The sequence below is a fragment of the Ursus americanus genome, chromosome 6 (genome assembly GCF_024610735.1).
Source record: "Ursus americanus isolate L20-20 chromosome 6, mUrsAme1.1.p, whole genome shotgun sequence".
NCBI classification, from domain to species: Eukaryota; Metazoa; Chordata; class Mammalia; order Carnivora; family Ursidae; genus Ursus; species Ursus americanus.
The window spans coordinates 32,551,429-32,570,335 of record NC_142132.1 but is presented as its reverse complement, the minus strand read 5'-3'; the positions used below and the strand labels follow the sequence as shown (position 1 = coordinate 32,570,335).

The 18,907-nt window shown below is 43.8% G+C and overlaps 1 protein-coding gene across 7 annotated transcripts in view; it reads left to right on the top strand.

The window, feature by feature from the left end:
- Positions 1-538: 538 nt before the first annotated feature.
- PLCE1 (phospholipase C epsilon 1) overlaps positions 539-18,907 on the top strand; it is a 303,155-nt gene continuing 284,786 nt past the window's right edge. For 6 of the 7 annotated variants that reach the window (XM_087862892.1, XM_087862890.1, XM_045810048.2 and 3 more), the window contains exon 1: positions 539-903. The gene's annotated coding sequence lies outside the window, so the exon portion shown is untranslated. The remainder of the gene's footprint in view (positions 904-18,907) is intronic. The other variant, XM_045810050.2, reaches the window with a different exon arrangement.

Below are 18,907 nucleotides of genomic sequence, written 5' to 3'. Positions count from 1 at the left end.
TGTTTGCTTCAGCAATGAGAGAGCACTGGATTTGGAGTCCACGGACCTGAATGGCCACTATTAGCAGCAAAAGTACTTCCAGAGCTTGGCACAGCGCCAGGCACGATATGGCGCTCAGTAAAATTTGTTAAATTAATGACTGGCCGAATGGGATCGAGACTTGGTGCTGCATTTACCAGAGTAACCTTGGTCAAGTGACCCATCCGCCACGAGCCTCAGTTTCCCTAAGCGTCAAGGAGGACCCGTCCCCGGGGAGAAGGTGTTGGCAAAAATTCCCGCGGCCTGAGGTGCCCAGAGTTCCCGCCTCCCCGGAGCCGGGTGGCCCGGCAGCGCTGTCGCCCGCTCCCGCCTGGGCCCGGGCCGCTGCGGGTCGGCGGAGCCCGAGGCCGAGCGGGGGTCGTGCGGCTGGCCGCCCTGGCGGGGGTGGCGGCCGGGTCCGCCCCTCGCCCCCGCCTGCTCCGCGCGGCCCGAGCCGGGGGCGGGCCCGCCTCAGGCCGCTCCCCCGGCCGCCCGGGGGCCCGCGGCGGCGCTCGCGGCCTCTCACCCGGGGCGGGCGAGTTCTGGGAAAGGCCGGCCCAGGGCGGGGGCCCCGCTGCCGCCCGCGCCGCCGTCCCGTCCCGGCAGAGCGCAGAGGCCAGGGGCGCGGAGTGAAGGAGCGGCGCCCGCGGGGGCGCACACGCTAGCGCGGCGGGCGGGGGCGGGGAACCCCGGCGGGCTCCCGGGCGAGCGGGCGGCGCGCCCCGGGCTCTGCCTCCGGGGCACTTGCCTGGCTGTGGCGCGCTGCTGGCACCCGCTCCGCCGCTGACACACGGTAGCGGGGACACCCGACGCCGCTAGCGACAGGCGCGTCCCAGAGGGACGCTGCACTTGGGGAGTCCGGCGCGACTGGCCCGAAGAGGAGAGGTGAGGAGGCGACTGCGTGGCTCGGTTCCTGAGGTGGGCGCAGGGGAGAGGTGGGCTCTTTCTGTGAGACTCCCGCGGGTCCGGGGGGGCAGCCGCCTCGGTCCGTACCTGGCGCGGGACCCCGCCCCCACCCGGGGGAACCGAGGCCGGGCAGGGAGGGCGCACGGGCCGGCAGCCGCTCCGGTTCCAGGGCACCCCGAGTGCGTGTCTCGCTCCCGCACGCGTTTGCCTCAGACTCCGCCGCATTTTCTGTGTACTTGTGGAGGCGGCCAGTACAGAGAGGGAAAACAGAAGCTCTTTTTGAGGCGGCACCTAGCAACTGTATTTCAAGGAAGGTGCCCACGAGATTGTTCCTGGAGAGATCGGTCTACATCAAGTCCTAGAAAATACCATATTGGACCTGGGCTCACTTTAGTGACTAGAAGCATGACCACGTCTTTTTAAATGTTCTCTGGTGCTATGGTAATGAATAACGAGAGCCAGAAGCCCTCCGTTGTGGCTAATATTAGGTGCACAGTATACATGTATGGGGTTCTCCCTCCGCCACCCCCGTGCCTAGAATTTAAGCCATGAGGCAGTTGGTTCAACCGACTCAACTAATTGTTCCGTGTAAGAAAGAGTCTACATTTGAAGATTTATCAGCGTCATTTTCAATAGTGAGCTTCCTGAAGAGATGTTATGGCGCGTTCACTTCACTGAAAAGTTTTATTTGCACACTGTCCATAATTGTAGTTGCATTTTGCAGAATTTGCCTGTGGGTCATTTAGCTCCCTGCAAGATTAGGTGCCTTTCCTTGTGTTTCTTGTCGGAACTCCTGGTGGCATTGGGTGGGGCCACTGACCGCAGAATGGGCACAGAGGAGGCCAAGAATGCTGGACCCACCAGGGAGAATTTTTGAGAAGCCTGTCTTGGGAGGTGGATGCAGGTGACCCCATGGATACCAGTACAGTGCGTCACTGAGGGAGATGGGGAGTTGAACTATCTCTGGATGCTGTCTGTATGCAGCCATGTCTTCACAGATACTTTCTAAAGAATGCTTGAGGATGCTGCCATCTAGAACATCCTTTCCCCTTACCTCTTCCTGAATGCCCTTCTTGCCCATTTCACCACTCTAAATCCTAACCATCCTTCAAGCTGAATTTTGTTGCTTCTGTGAGGCCCTCTCTGATAAACCCAGCCCCAAAGAGGCAACCTTCCCCTGCTGGGATTCCTGCAGCATTTTATTTTCCCGACCTTTCTCCATTCTCCTTTGAAAGTTATTTCTGTGAACGTCTCATTTTCCCTACTGAAGGCATAAACTGTGGCTTTCTTAGCACAGTTCTTACAGCTATAAGGCCCTCTGAAATAACTATGGGCTGCTATTAAATGTTAAGACTAAGACTTTGGTTCTTTAACACAAATCTTTACTTTGGAGGAAGTCATATAATTGAAAGTATTTATTGAAAAACATAATATTTACCATTCACATTGTCCTCCACATACGGGCATAGAGGAAATTTTCTTTATACCCAGGAGCCATGCATAATAATTATCTTTGGTCCATGCTTTGAGACCAAGTAAGAGGTGAGAGTGAGCTGAGGGACGTTCTTCCAGTCCTTTTAGTAACATAAGCTCCTTGGATGTGCTCCAAGGTTGACCTGTGTCATTAAAAATTCCATGCTCAAGTGCGTTGTGGTGAAGCTAGATTCCAGTGAAGGTGCTTGGTTTTCTTTTTCTATTTGCAACTGTTGTTTGTCACAGTCCCTTCTGGGCTTTCATTGTATACTTTAAAAAATGAATTTGATGTGCAACTTGTTACTTATACATTTCCAAATGAATAAAGGGTAATTGAAAAGAACTGTGCATGATATTTTTAAAGCAGAGAGCAGGGAATGTTTCCCATACTTGTGCAAAAGGAAATATTAGCAGAGAGTGAGGCTGCTCTGTACGTGTGTGCGCGTGCATTGGCAGTCCCTGCCTTCCACACACCTGGCTGGCAAGCAGCCTATGTGGGACAACAGCTGCTTCAGTCCAGACTCCGTCTCTCTCTGCCTGGGCCTACCTCTGCTGGGGGTGGATGGGGGAGAGGGAGGCTCTCAGGGAACACAACAATTTTGAGCTTCTGAATTTAGAAGAAAAAGTAGGGAAAAAGCTAGAAAAAGCAGTAGCAGCTTGTTTAATCAAGTTGCTTTCCTGCTGACATTTGGTCGAGATCTTGGCATTGAACAAGAGGGAATTCGGTTGGGGAGAGGAAAGGCAGGTGATGGGGAGCATGGTACTCTGGGAGAAGGGCTGGGAGGTATTGATGGGGCTTAGGGAAACATGTGGCTCAGATATGTGGGGTCCCCACAAAGGAAGTTGGATAAGTAGGGAGTAGAGAAAAGATGATATCAAAGATGTACTTTGCCATGGGCCAACCACGGGGCCTAGAAAGGAAGAGAAAACTCTTTTCAGCATCATGTAGTCTTCTCTGCTCTCAGGGTGCAGAACTCAGGCTTATGTTTATTAAAGCTATAATTCATCTGTGTTATGGCTTAAATAGGTTTTCATGGGCCAGATTGGAACCTAGCCCTCTATAGCCGTGCTAGCAGTATGGTAGCCACAAGCCACGTACGGTTATTTGCTTTAACTTTAAATTAGTTAGAATTAAATGAAATTAATGAGCCACATTTCAAGTGCTCAATAGTTATGTGTGGCTAGTTGCTACCCTACCAGACAATGGAGATGCAGAACATTTCCATCATTTCTGAAATCCTGTCCTGGAATATTGTTCTGAAGGGTTCATGCCTGTTAATTGCCAAGATACTGATGTCGAAACGTAATTCAGTCATAAATTAAAATGTTCCTGTTTATAATCCTCTAGCAAATCTATTTAGATGCAAATAATAGTAGCAGTTGTTGGTTGTGCTTACTACAAGCCAGTGTTCCAAGTACTCCACATCTGTTAACTCATTTCATTCTAACATGAGGTAGCAAGTGCCTTACCTGCAATTCCGAAATCAAAACAAGCTCTGAAAACTGGTTTTCATAAATTTCGCTACAAAATTCGGTTTGAGTTGACATGAGGTTATCATAATCTTTATTTTTCTCACCTAGTGAGAACTATTCATACATTTTTATTTCAGAAAGAATGAACATGTTTGCCATGGATCCTACCAACAGTGTTATGTAATATATGGCCTATGGTACTGTCTTACTATTATAAAAGCCAAAAAAACTTTTTATTTTGGATAAAGGAGTATGGGCCTCCATTATCATGTCCATTTTGAAGATGGGAAGACTGAGGAACTAAAAGGTTAAGCAACTTGTGTGAAGTCATAGCAGGAAAGTGCCAGAGCCAGGAGTCAGTCAGAGCAGGCTGGCTTCAGAGCCCATTCCCTTGACCAGTGTGCTATCCTGCATTGGCCTCTGGTCTCATCACCCAGAACAAATGAATGGCTACGTTTTTTAGGCTTGGTGAAGCCAGATAACTTCAATTCAGCTCATTAGAAAGTTTCAGGTAGGGCTCTGGCTGAATTGTTTAGCAGTTGAGGGTGAAATGCTAGGAATGGTTACACCACCATAATTGGCATGCTTAGCAGTTGTTTAGCTCGCCCCTTTCCACCTTGTGCCAGTTACATTTTATTTTGAGCCATTCGCTGTGTAAGAACCGATAGAAAAAGAGGCCATGGTTGTGGCATTGGTAAAGCTACCGGGCCCTTGTTGAAATCAGTGGCACATAGGGTTTATACACTCATAACGGTTATGAGGTAGGAGACAGGGGATGGTTTGGTCCTGGTGTATACTGACTGCCGAACCCTGGTGGGGCCATTCTGGTGGCCTGCAGGGGTTCTGAGACTTCCTGGTATGGTTTCAGAGGATCTGGGTCTATCTGACTCAGTTGGAAGTATTTCCAGGGGACACTGTAACTTCTTCTCTTCTTTTGGAGGTCGGCTAGAACTGCAGACCTGGTCCGGGGTCAGGAATGGATTTTTCACTTTCCCTCCAAGCGGTAGCAGGAGCAGGTGGTCCCTTCTTGACCACATTTGAAGAATTTTTTTTTTAAAGATTTTATTTATTAATTTGAGAGAGAGAGAGAGCATGAGCAGGATGAGGGGCAGAGGGAGAGGAACAAGCAACTCAGCGAGGAGCTGGATATGGGGATATGGTGACCTGAGCCGAAATCAAGAGTGGGACACTGAGCTACCCAGGCACCCACATTTGAAGAAATTCTTAATTACCTCTAAGGTTTCTCCTTTGAGTATAAGAAAATGTTCTGAGTGTTCCACTATCTGTGTGGATCTTTTAGTGTGGGCTCTGCAGGACCCCTGTCTCTCTGTATCCGGGGAACATTTTACCTTTTATGGTACAGTCTCCAAGGCTCCTAATGATCATGGTGCCACCCTTCCCCCCGCCTCCCCAAGTTATAATGACTTAAGGTGTAGGAATAAGGCACCCTATTGGTGAAATACAAGGGCACTAGAATCAAACTTACCTGGTTTACATAGGTTTTACCACCTACTAGCTGCACAACCTTAGACAAGCAATTAACCTTTCTGTAGGATAGTAATTTTACAGGGTTGCTGTGAGACCTAAGCAAGATAATTCACTTAAAGCACTTTGTATAGTGAGTGCTCACAAAGTTAGCTGCTAATATTGTTGTTCTGGGCCTACCTACGTCTTGCCAGTCTGCAGTTTTACACTTTGGGGAGGCGTGTGTGGTAGGCTGAATAATGCCAATCCTAAAGGTGTCCAAGTCTTAATCCTCGGAACCTATAAATATGTTACTTTACATGACAAAAGGGAGATGTGATTAAAGATTTTGAGTTGAGGAAATTATCTGGATGGGCCCAGTCTGATCAAGAGGGTCCTTATAAAACGGAGGCAAGAGGATCAGAGTCCCTAGCAGGAGGTAGGAGTAATGAGCCAAGGAATGCAGGCCGCCTAGAAGCTGGAAACGGCGAGAAAATGGTTTCTTCCCTAGAGCCGCCAGAAGGAATGCAGTCCTACCAACCCATTTTAGACTTCTGACCTCCAAAATTGTAAGATAACAAATTTGTGTTGTTAAAGCTACCAAGACCGTGGCAACTTATCACAGCAGCAATACGAAACTAGGAGGGCACGGAAGAGAAACCAGAAAGTAGTCAGGAGTGAAACAAAAGCTCTCACCATGAGGGAACAAGAACAACTAATGGGTAATGCAAACCTTGCTGGGTACTGTTCTCAGTACTTCATACCTATGAACCTGTCATCCTCATAGTAACCTTCCGAGATACATACTTTTGTTATCTGCATCTCAGAGAAAAGGAAACAGAGGCATGGAGAGGTTGAGTAACTCGCCCGAGGTTACAGAGCTAGTCATGGTAGAGCTAGGATGTGAACCCGAGCAGTCTGGCATGCTTAAGTGTTATCCACCCTGCTCTCCCCAAAGCAGGCATTTCTGTCGGCTCAATCTGACAGTATCAGCCACTGAATGGTATGTTATGGTATGGAAGGAAAAGAGTATTTGAGTCAGTGAGAAGGAGGGCAATGTCGTCCCTCCAGTGCACACCCCTCTCAAAAAAAGGCTGGTATTGAAGTGCTTGGTAAGGTTTTGCCATTCCTATCTCATATGATACGTGTGGACAGCTTGAAGCTGGAGGCCGCTGGCTCTGGGAGCAGTTCCTGTGCTGGCTTCCCTCTCGTGCTCCCACCTCTGTTCTTACAGCAGCCTCGCTCACTCACCACAGACCGCTGGCCCAGGCAGCCTGTTGGCTCTGCTTCCCACCTCTGCCTGTTTATTGGATTTGCCTCATTCCTAACTCTCTGCTCCAGCCCTGAATTCCACCTCCTTCTGGCCCCTCAAATGCTCAAACTTGAGATGGTTAGTGTCAGGGACCGGATCGTGAGGTAGCTTTGTGACTGCTAGGGCTGCAGGGGGAGGTTATTTTTGCCTTTTTCCTTTGGTTTATCTGGCTGCTGTTGGTTTTCTAGCTGTGCTGCTTTTGTCTCGCAAACACATAATTCGAAGTGGTATTGGTTGGGACCAGTGGTTTTCAACCTGTATTCCAGGAGTGTTTGGGGCCTCTACCAGGTGAGGCGTCTGGTGGGAGAAGACCTCAGGCCGTCACCCTGCTTCTATTGGTAGAGAGACAGAGAAGTTTGAGAGGAACTGAACCGCGTGTTAAGGCACTCTGTGTAAGACCTTTAGCCCAGACACTGGGATGGCAGGATGTATAACTCTGTGTTTGCTCTAATTGCGTTTTACAAGTTTGGGGTCTGGATGCATGTTGCTTGTTTACATCCTGGCTCCACTACTTACATACAGTCTGCACAACCTTGTGCAAAAGACTTGACCTGTTGGGGCCCAAACTTCCTCATGTATGTAATGAGAGGGGCGGTAGTAGAACCTACTTAATACATGAAATAATCTATGTAAAGGGCTTAGATCAGTGCCTGGTCACAATAAGAATTTAACTAACACTAACTCTCAGGATCGTTTTTCTTATTCCTAAGTCTCCCAGTGACGTAGCAGAAGAAGCAGGTAGCCTCATGTCTTCACGGGGCTCTGTTCTCTTGTAGTGCTACAGCCGGGGGTCCTCTGTTACTCCTCTCTTTGCCTGGTTGCCCCTGAAATTTCCATCGTCTCTGACTGCAGATGACTTCAGGTGCCGTGACATGAGACTGCCTCTCATGGGTGTAGCAGCTGCACCCCCCAAGGTCTCTGAGGCTTCACTGCCTTCTGCCAAGAAGCAGGGTCCTGCTACTTTTAGGATTTGTAGGACATTTCTTCTTTTCTCTCCTGCCTGCCAGATGTAGGGGCTGAGATGGGAGGGTTTGAATGAAACTCCAGTCTCCTCCCTGCTTCTTTTCCAAGGCATTTGGTCTATAACACAGACTGAATACTGTTGAATCCTTCCCCCTCACCCCTTAGGACTTAACAAAATATCAACATAGACAGAGTGGCTAAGCTTGACAGGGTTATTGGTCAGACGGTACTGGTCAGTGCCATTATCTGCTCAGTGGGGGCATTGCTGTGTACTCTGTGGCATGATCTGCTAGGTGGTAGCCCCAACGAAATGTGCTCCATTTATAAAATTACTGGAAAGTCTCCTTCAGAGGGGCTGATGATGTGTGCTCACAAATCCGGAGGTATAGTGAAACATGATGATCATCTGTATATTTTTAATGCCTTGTTGGAACAGCTACATTATAATAATAAAACAGTGAGGCTGCAATATGCAGAATTAAGGAAGAGGCAGGAGCAAGGAGAGACTCTGTTTTGATGACTTCATTTTAGGTTTAAACTATATAATATCACTGACTATGGAAAATCCAGGGAATGGAAAAAAATCATTGGGAAAAACACATGTGACCAAGTGCATACTATACACATCTGGGATTAAAATATCATATAACACAGTTTGATTTGGATATCACTGGATTTGGTTCAAGTTACTGTCATTGCTAAAGAAGTTTTGATTCATTTGTTATTATTAATAACACGAACTCAGATTTCATTGATGAACATATTTTCACCTACGTTATGTTTGCCTGAAAGAATTGAAGCCCTCTTTGGTAGTATGGTTTGTCAATCTCAGAGAGGTGGATACAATTCACAGAAGTTAAATACTTTTGGCATGAAATTGTATTCCTTTTCTCCGCCCCCAAAGGCAGAATGAGTTTGGATGACAGGGCAGCGCATAAACCTCACTCTGTCTGCAGTTGGTTAACTGCTGGGGTCTGAGCCGATTCCGATTCTCTTCTTTGCCACTCAGCAGGCTCAATAGTCCCTCACTCAGCCTGGTTGACTGTGCTTGAGGTTTATTCTTTCATCATGCCTCCGGCATGGTTTTAAAATTCACAGTGGGAGGGATTGGTAAAGCTCCAGGCAGTGGTGAAAGAAATATGCTCAATTAATACTTGAACCTAACAGAGGAAGGTAAGAACTTCTTGAGCTATTATACATAGAAGCTATAAAAATTTATGAAAAGAACTCCAAAAAGTGACCTTCATGTGCCATCAGTGCAACATAGCAGTCAGCTAGCCCGGCCAGTTCTCCCATGACATCTCTTGGATCTAGGATTTTGACTGCCCTTTGCTGACTGAGAAGGGGCCGGGCCTCACCAATGCCATGGCATGGGATGGCTGACAACAGGTGAAGTGTGTTCCCGACCCAGGCAGGCAAGCCCAGATCAGATTAGTTACAGAGGATAAGAGTGTGCTTATTTCTAGCCACGCTGTATAGTTCTAATGAATTATCACTATCTGAGCAGTCACACTTAAAATATGTCATCTATTTAGGCGGTTCCTAGTTTAAAAAAAAAAGAAAATTTTTAATCCAATTTCATTTTAACAACTAAAATTTTATCTTTTACTTATTAACGCAGACATTATATATCCTTTTATGATTTGTTTATTTCTTATTATATGCTATGTCATCCAACAATGAACATTGAGGGCTAGAAAGGAGGGGTCCAAGTGTCCCCTTCTCATTTTTAAAGTTGAAAGAACTGGTCTCTTGAGAGACTCAGGATTTGACCAAAGCCACCTAGCTGGTGAGAGACAAAACTGAGACCTTCGTTTCAAACAGAATTAAGACCATACTGTAGATACATAATACACAATTTTAAATCCTGGATTCTTTGCCTGACATTCGTCATTAAGATGTATCCACATCATTCAGTGTTTCCAAACCTTGATTTCAGTGGCTGGGTCTCATTCTATCGTATGGTCCCGTGGAGAACTTATCTATCCCCCTATTGCTGGACATTTAGCTGTTGATCCAGATTTTTTTCTATCTAAATACCTCTCCATTTCCCAGATCTCTAATTCTTTCTTTAGCACAGAGTCCCTAGAAGTAGAATTACCAGAACAAAGTGTAGAAGTTTTTTAGGGACTCCAGATACATACTGCCAAAATGCTCTCCAAAAAGGTTGTATCAATTTGCACTTCTACTAATAATATACTAGAGTAGTTTTTCCAGGGGATGTCAGTGAAAGATACCAGACTTGGTATTTCATAGTTTGAATGTGCATTTCTTTGATTACACACATGCATCATCATTGTGCTTTCTCTGGGTCATTTAATAGTACTTTTGTCCATTTGTTTCTTTTTTTTACTTGAGACTTCTTAATGTATTAAGAACGTAACATCCCTGCATTCTGTATTTTTGCAAGTATTTCCCTATCTTTGACACTTGATGCTGTTTTTCTCAACTAGAATTTTTTCCTGATTGCAAAATAATACAAATTTATTTTGCATACTTTGAGAAATAGAGAAAAGTGCAATAAAGAAAAAGCCCAAAGATCACCCACAATTCTACCATCTAGAGTAATTAATAACATTTGGTTCGTGGCTTTCTAGGATTTTTGTCCTTGTCCTTTTTTTCCCCCAAATTGAGATCATGTTTTCATGTTTTTTAAGTTTTCACTTAGCTTTGTTAATCATAATTAAGCAGATTTGCTTATCCCTGCTATGGGATACTTACATAAAAATATTAGTGAAATATCATATTTTTGAAATGTTTAGCATGTTTTTTAATGTACAGAAAATTTTAATTTCTATATGACCATGGATCTGTGTCCTCCCTGGTAATTATTTCCATGGCCTTTAAATTTGTAGTCTTTATCTATTTTCTATGATTAATTATACTTTTTAGATTTTTAGGCTTTTAGTTACATTCAGCTTTTCATTTAGAATCAGTTTTTTGTCCATATTATGAGCTGAAGACCTAAACTGTTTTCTAAATACTTAATTTTCCTTAATAATATGTTTATTTCCTTATATATATATTTATATTCCTTATATAGTTTCTTTGAATAATATATTTATTGGATAATCCTAGGCACTTCCTAATCTCACTTTGTGTATTATAAAGTCAGTTTTAGGCCTAAGATAATCTATCTGCAAATGCTTGAGTACCTCACTGTTTTAGTTATGTTAGCTTTATAATGTATCTTCGTATCACAGAGGCAGTTCTCTTTCATAATTATTCAAATTTTCTTTATTATTATTTTTTTGCTATTCTTGCAAATTAAATCTGAGACATTTTGTCAGATCTCAAAAATTCACTGAGATTCTGATTGGGATTATAATAAACTTATTTATTAATTCAGAAAGAATGAATGTGTTTATAGTATTTAGTCTTTATATACTACTGTGTTTCTTTTTCTTTTTTTTCTTTTAAAAAATTTATTATTGATGTGTAATTGACATACAATGTTATGAGTTTTAGGTGTACAACATATTGACATGACAGTTCTATACATTACTCAGTGCTCGCCACAGTAAGTACAGCCACAATCTGTCACCATACAACATTATTACAATATTATTCACTATATTCCTGATACCATAATTTTCCCCCCAAACACTTCCCCTCTGGCAACCATCAGTTCTCTGTATTTAAGAGTTTATTTGTTTTGTTTTTTTGTTCATTTGTTTTGTTTTTTAGATTCCACATATAAGTGAAATCATTTGGTATTCTCTGTCTGACTTACTTCACTTAGCGTAATACCCTCTAGGTCCATCCATTTTTGATGGCCAGATTTCATTCTTCTTTATGGCTGAGTAATATTCCAGTGTGTGTGTATGTACATCACATATTTATCCTTTCAGTATGTTTCTTAATCTACCCAAATGTTTTTATGTCTCTCAGTTAAATTTGTAGTAGCCTTCATATTAATCATAGTTTTCTCATTTAAAAAATGTTTTGCTTGTTTTGAGACCCCTGGGTGGCTCTGTTGGTTAAGCATCCACCTTCGGCTCAGGTCATGGTCCTGGGGTACTGGGATCGAGTCCTGCATCAGGCTCTCTGCTCAGCAGGTAGCCTGCTTCTCCCTCTGCCTGCTGCTCCCCTGCTTGTCCGTGCACCCTCTCTCTCTCTCTCTCTCTCTCTCTCTCTCTCTCTCGGATAAATAAATAAATAAAATCTTTAAAAAATGTTTTCTGTTTTTTATTTAATCAACTTAATTTTTTAGCTGATTCTGTTGAGCTTTCTAGGTAGAGAATTGTATTATCTGCAGATAATGATTACTGCTCTTTTGAATCAGAAATTCCAGAACATTAACAACTAAGAATAAGGATAATAGACCTTTTAATTTGATCCTGATTTTAATGGAAATGCTCTCCATATTCACTAGGAAATATAATGTTGTCTTTTGCTTTTAAAAAATTTAAATCACTTTGAGAAAGTAGTTTCATATTCACAGATTAAAAAAAGAAAGAGAGAATTGACTTATGTCACATGCCAAAAAGGTAACCTTTGAGGTGATTATATGACTACTGATGTGTTATTTTATGTTAACAAATTTCCTATCATTAAACCAGACTTGCAGTCTCATTGTGGCAGTTTATTATCATGGTGTTAATGAATTATATCTCTAAGATAGAGAATAATCTGGAACCCATTTAGATTTTACTTTGGAATTTTTTAAATTAGCTTTGTTTTAGCCTTGGTCATCAAAGGCTGGTGTTAAAATTAGCTTGCTGCTCCTGAGTATGCATAGATTGGATTCCAGGAGACCCCTGTGCCTTCTTGAGAGTGACAGGGGCAGCTTCCCGTGTGGTGAGGAGCTGGAGACGCTGTGTGGTGGAGAGTGAGGAGGATAACGTGCGTATCAGAGAGAGGTTAACTGAGGCTCTTCCTGTGTCGTGAAAATGCAATCAGTACCTTTGTTTTCGTTTGTTTGTTTGTTTTTTAACCTGGGACACTTCTTTGTGTCTCTCATAAGATAGGCAAAATTGGAATTATGCTGTTAGAGGATTCCAGACCCTGAATGCAGACCTCCTTTTCTGGAGCAATGTTAAGTAGCACAGCGGCAAACTCCCAGGGCAGGCATGAGCTGCAGCATTGCCTAAGAACCCAGTAGTTGTCAAATTCAGTGTCAAGGCTTAGTTTAGGTGAAAGGTTAAAAAAAAAAAAAAAAAAGAAAGTGTTCCTGGGGCACCTGGGTGGCTCAAATGGTTAAGCGTCTGCCTTTGGCTGAGGTCATGATCTCAGAGTCTTGGGATGGAGCCCCGCATCAGGCTCCTCGCTCAGTGAGTAGTCGGCTTCTCTCTCTTCCTCTGTCTCTCCCCCCCCCACCCCGTTCATGCTCTCTTTCTCTCAACTAAATAAATAAAATCTGTAAAAAAAAAAAAAAGTGTTCTTAGGCACATAAAAAAGAAGAAAGAAGGTAGTTACAAAGCTTAAAAATATTAAATGGCGAATACTTTACATGTGCATTTGTCAGCTATAAGACTGAGAAGCTGACCCCAAAATGTAGCTACTGTGTGGGTGTCTTTGTGGAGAAGCTGAGGAGAATTTGAGCGTCAGATGTAGGAGATGGTTGGTTGTCTCTTCACCTTCGCCTCCTTCACACTCTTGCTACTTACATGTCACCCCTCATTCCCTGTTTCCTCATTCCTTTCTACAATTTTATTTCCCCCAAACTTCTTTTTTCATCCATTCATCGCTCATACATGCCAAGGTCATTTTGGTCACTCCAGTGTGTCAGGCACTGCACGGGCTTGTGGGATGAGCAAAACCCCCACAGCTACTGCCTACCTGGGCTCACTGAGCCAGATGGCAATGCAGGTAGGAACCCAATAATTTCCGTGATTTGTGAAACAAGATGTCTATCTTAGACATTTATTTATTTATGAAGGGTAGTATAAAACATCACGAATGAGGAATCATTTACAAGTCATAAAATATGACAATATTTTGTCAAAGGGACTTGGTTAAAACTCCATTCATGGGAACAAGGCTTCTCATGCTGCTACTTGGTGTTTTCTCAAGCAAAACATTTTCATCTTCCTGTCTTCCCTTTTGAAGACATTTCTTTTCAACTTGAAGAGTTCTGGAAGCAAGGACTGCTAGGATAAAGAACGTGGTCCAGGGGTGCCTGGGTGGCTCAGTCCTTAAGCGTCTGCCTTCGGCCCAGGTCATGATCCCAGGGTCTTGGGATCAAGCCCCGCATCGCGCTCCCTACTCTGCTGGGAGCCTGCTTCTGCATCTCCCACCCCCACCCCCCTGCTTGTGTTCCCTCTCTCACTGGCTGGCTCTCTCTCTGTCAAATAAATAAAATAAAATCTTAAAAAAAAAAAAGAATGTGGCCTGTTCCAAGGAATAGACTAGAATGTGCAAGAAGAGGCAACAAACGGTCACCTTGTGACTGTCTCTGTTCAGTGCAGAGGCCCAGGGGGAAGCTTGGGAGAATGCCCAGGATAGTGGTTGCTACTGTACAGAGGAAGACACTCCTTCTGGAGTAACTAGTTAACATAAATGTTTGGCTATTGATTTACTGCTTTATTACACTTTTTGAAATTGACTGCTATTGGTTGGTTCTATAAAGAGAATGTTGACTGTATTCCTAATTTTATATACCCAGGATTTGCCATCAAAGATCTTTCAGTCCAGTTAGGGAGACAGGGCACAAATACTTGCTATCTTCAGTGTCCTTGCAAAGAAACGGCTGAGTCTCTGGCCATTTGTTAAATGGCTTGAGTCCAGGAGTGGGAGCTCTGGTTGGAGTTTTCTGGTGCAGAGTGAGGGCTTAACTGAGGCAGGGTATGGCTTGATAGCAAGAATGGAAAGGTGTTTCTGCTTGGGAAGAGGTGAAGAAGTCTCAGAAGGTCCATTCACAGGAGAGCATGGCCATGTGGGCAGGGTTTCCTTTGAGGCCTTCTTTCTCCTTGCTTGCCCCACATAAATGTTGGGGTTCTTTAGGGTAAATCCACCTCCATAAGTTGAGTTTTCACCTTTTCATCAATCATTCCAGATCTTTTTGTGGCCCATTCCTCACTCTTGAGCTCCAGACCTGCATATCCAACTGCCTGTGTGACATCTTCCCAAAAGTTGTATCTCAAATTGGACTCAGTCTTTTCCCAAACCTATTTCTCCCATGTTCCTTATTGCAGTGAGTAGAAGAACCCTTATCGACCCACTTACTGGACCAGAAACCTCAACTCTCCAAGTCTATCCCTTCTAGTCTCTTAGCACTGGGGGCTTCTCCTTCCCATTTCAGTGTCTTTCTCCATAAAGTGTATGCTCCATGAAGCCAAGGTCAGGGACTACTGTCAGTGTTCACTTCTCTTATCTCCAGCCCCAGCACAACGTTGAGCCAGTGACAAATGTTGATTGACTGGCTTATGAATTGAATTTCCTGTCCGTTATGCCTTCTAAATATTTCTCTGGTTAGGCAGACCTCAGTTTGAAATCCAGCTTTGCTGTTTACTATCTGGGTAATGTTGATATTTTTAAGATTTTATTTATTTTAAATTATTTTTTTTATTGAGATAATTTTTGATTTACAGAACAAGCTACTTTTAATTTCACTTTGCATCAGCTTCTGAATCCGTAAAATGAACATAATCATAATACCTACCTCATAGATTTGTGATGGATTAAATGAAATAAAGCGTGTGAAACATTACTGTGTTTGACAGGTGCATACTCGATACTGTTACAAAGTTAGATTGGAGGCCAGAATGTTGAAGACCTTTAATGAAGGTTAAGAGGTGTGTGTTTTTATGTTTTGGAAGGTGAGGATCCAAGAAATTTTCCAGCTGTGTGGTGGAAAAACCATGAGCTCTGGAATCAATAGTCATGGGTTCAGATCAGAACTCTACCACTTAATAGCTATGAGGCTTAAAAGCCACTTAATAGCTGTGAGGCTTTTCACAAGTTTCTTAGCCGTTCTCAACATTAGTTTTAAAAAATTAGGGGGTGCCTGGGTGGCTCAGTCAGTTAAATGTCTGCCTTTGGCTCAGGTCATGACCCCAGAGTCCTGGGATCAAGCTCCACATCAGGCTGTCTCCCCAACAGGGAGCCTGCTTCTCCCTCTGCACTCCCCTCCCCTCACCGTGCTCTCTCTCAAATAAATAAATAAAATCTTAAAAAAAAAAAAAAGAAGAAACCTCTAAAATTAGAGGTTTGGCCAGGTGGGCAGGGTTTGCTTTGAGGCCTTCTTTCTCCTTGTTTGCTCCACATAAATGTTGGGGTTCCTTAGGGTAAATCCACCTCCAGAAGTTGAGTTTTGTCATAATACCTTGTGTCAGGAATTGTTGTAAGGTATCAGTGAGATGGTATATGAAAAGTGACACTAATTTGTTTGTTTTAAAGTTACTCTCTTTCCTCCAGTGATAAGCTCTGGGTTCCCCTGGAAAAAGATCTGTGGTCCAGAGGCTTGTCTTTGGCTCAGCCCAGTTTAACATTTTTGTCAGCTGCTTAAATGAAGCCTGATGTCCTAAATTTGCAGACGGCTCAGCACTGGAATAGGTGATACAATAGGTGATGGAATGGAGGCTCAAAATGACCTCAGTGGGCTGACACGGGAAGTCAGGCATTTTGCAGGTGGATCAAAGCAGTCAGGAGCAAGGAGACCACTTGGAAGGTGATTCCACGGTCCAGGTCATGAATGGAAAGGACCTGACTGAACTGGGATGGTGTCAGTGACGACAGAAGGGAGTTAACAGTTGGGAAAAACTTTTTTGAAAAATCACTAGAATATTGTAGCTAACTGGGTGAATATGTGGATAAAGAGGGCTAGAGATGATTGGGAAGCACCTTTTTTTTGTTCCTGGGAAAAAGAAGGTACCAGTTTATAGGAAGGAGGAAGTTAGGAAAAGAATTGAATTAGGGAGAGGAGGAGGGCAGGAGTCTGGTTTTGTACATGGGGTGTCGGCTCTACCCAACAGGAAGTTGGAAAGTCAGGACTGTAGCTCGTGGGAGAGAGGCTGTGTCTGGAAAGAGGCGTTTGGGAGTCATCCACACAGAGGTGATAGTTGAAGTCGTGGGTGGGAGGGGATGGGATGGCCAAGGAGTGGCCAGTGCTATTCAGAATCATTAGCGTTGTTGGCTCCAACTTGAGATAAGCAGGATAAACAAATCCTTGCCCAAGCGGGAACTAGTTCTACTGCCTTCCTCAGACTCTTTAACTCGTTCAAGCAGTTTTACAAAATGAAAAATCACATACAATAATTTCAGATTAAAAAAATTGCATTTTTGATTTGTATATTATGATTTATTTTTAATCATGCAAGTAATACATTCTTGATTGGAAAGAATGTAAACACTGCGTAAACACAGATAAGGTAAAAGCCCCCATTAACATTAACCCTTGTCCAATTTCACTTCTTTTTCAGAAGCAATCACTGTTACAAGTTCAGTGAGTGTTCTTACAAGCTTTTTAAAATGCATTTATACATACATACACATACACATAAAGATACACCTTTGTTTCTCTGTGTGTGGTTTGGTTTTGTTTTATACAAGTGAGCTCATAACATGTTTTATTCTTTAATTTTTACTTGTATTAATTTTTTTCTCTTAAAAGTATTTTTTAATTAATTAATTTATGTATTTATTTATTTTTCAAGATTTATTTATTCATTTGAGAGAGACAGAGAGTAGGGGGAGTCGTAGAGGGAGAAAGAGCATCCCAAGCAGAGGCACCCAGTGTGGGTCTCGATCCCATAACCCTGAGATCACGACCAGAGCCAAAATCAAGTGTCAGACACTTAACCGACTGAGCCACCCAGGGGTCCTAATTTTTACTTTTAAAAATGAAACAAAATGCTCTGAAACTCTTTCCAGGTAAATTTATCTAGATATGAGTCATAAAAACAAAGAAAAATCTGTTTTCCTGGGTATGAATATACTGTGTTTTATTTAATCATCCCCTTGTTGCTAGAATATACCATGTTTCCAACTTTTGCATCTGTCCATCCTGCAGCCATTGATTGCTTGTACTGTGTAGGAGACTGCCCAGTAGATACTAGGATATGTTGATAAATAGAAAGCCAGGGGTTTGCAAGCTGTCAGGATTGATAAGAAGCACATCCTCCTGGGGTCAGCTGTGAATATGCTATTAACCTTATGACAGGAAATTTCTTTGTCAGACTCAGCCACTTGCTGTGTTCAGCTGTGCCAGGGCCTTCTCGGTGCCTTACGCTGGAGGAGCTGGAAGTAGTGACGAGAAAGGGAAAGGATGAACCTATGCTAATGAGATGGGGACTTCCATCTCTATTCCCAGGTTCAAGCCGAAGTTGAAGTGATTTGATTTGGGGAGAGGTAGGTTGGGTTTGACAACGTTTTTCTTTTTACAAATATTATCAAAATGAATATATAAAGTTTTAAATTCCCCCTTGGGAGCTTCTGAAAGTATACCCCCTGTGAGAAACCAGTTTGTTGTTCCCTTTTCTCTTGAGTGCATGGGACTGAAGCAGCTCCAGTGTAAGGACAGCAGGGAAAGGAAAGGAAGAAGAACCCCCTTCTGTACCTGCTTTATCCCACCTACCCATTCTCTTCCTTCTCCCTCGCTCTCTTTCTCTGGTTTTCCTACCTTTGGTACTTTAAATCGTACCACATCTAGTAAGCAAATTTGGGGCAAAAGTGTTTTATGCAAAATCACCAGGGCCCTCATCTTCCCCGTCTTCATTTTTGCTGCCTTCACTCAGGACTCGAAGAAGGGTCCACTTGGGCTACAATGCAGGGAATCATGCTGGTTCTTCTTTCTCGTCTTTCCTCTGTTCAGCACTGACTCAGCAGCTGGGGCGGCTTTCCCAGGCTGTCAGGAAGCGGCACCATCGTAGGGCAAGACTGCCAAGAGCAGGGCTTCACAAGCAGTCCTGACTCAATGACCTAGGCAGCCGTGTCCTCTAGCATGTGTGACTAGTCTGGCCAGGAAATTTCTTGGGATCTCTCCAATTCCCCAAGCCAAGCCCCTCCCAACTCGAGTACTCAGCACAGTGAAGACTGGGGAATCCTTTTCATTTCACCTGTTTCTACTCCTAGCCAAGCCAAACTGGCCCTCGGGGCTGCTGGACCAATGAGTGGGCTCATCTCCACACGGCTTCCATGGGCATATATCTGAAACATAGCTCTGATCTGCTACCTGCAGGAAAGTGGTCGCTACCACCCGCTTCTTTGGGTACATGTCCCACCCTCCTTTTCCCCTTCTGACCCCCACCTGTCCCCTGGCACCCTGGACACCCCAGCAGTAAATACCTAATGCTTTCACTACTTGGAGCTCCCTAAACACAGCACATGGTCTTCCCATTCTGTGCCTTACCTTGGGCT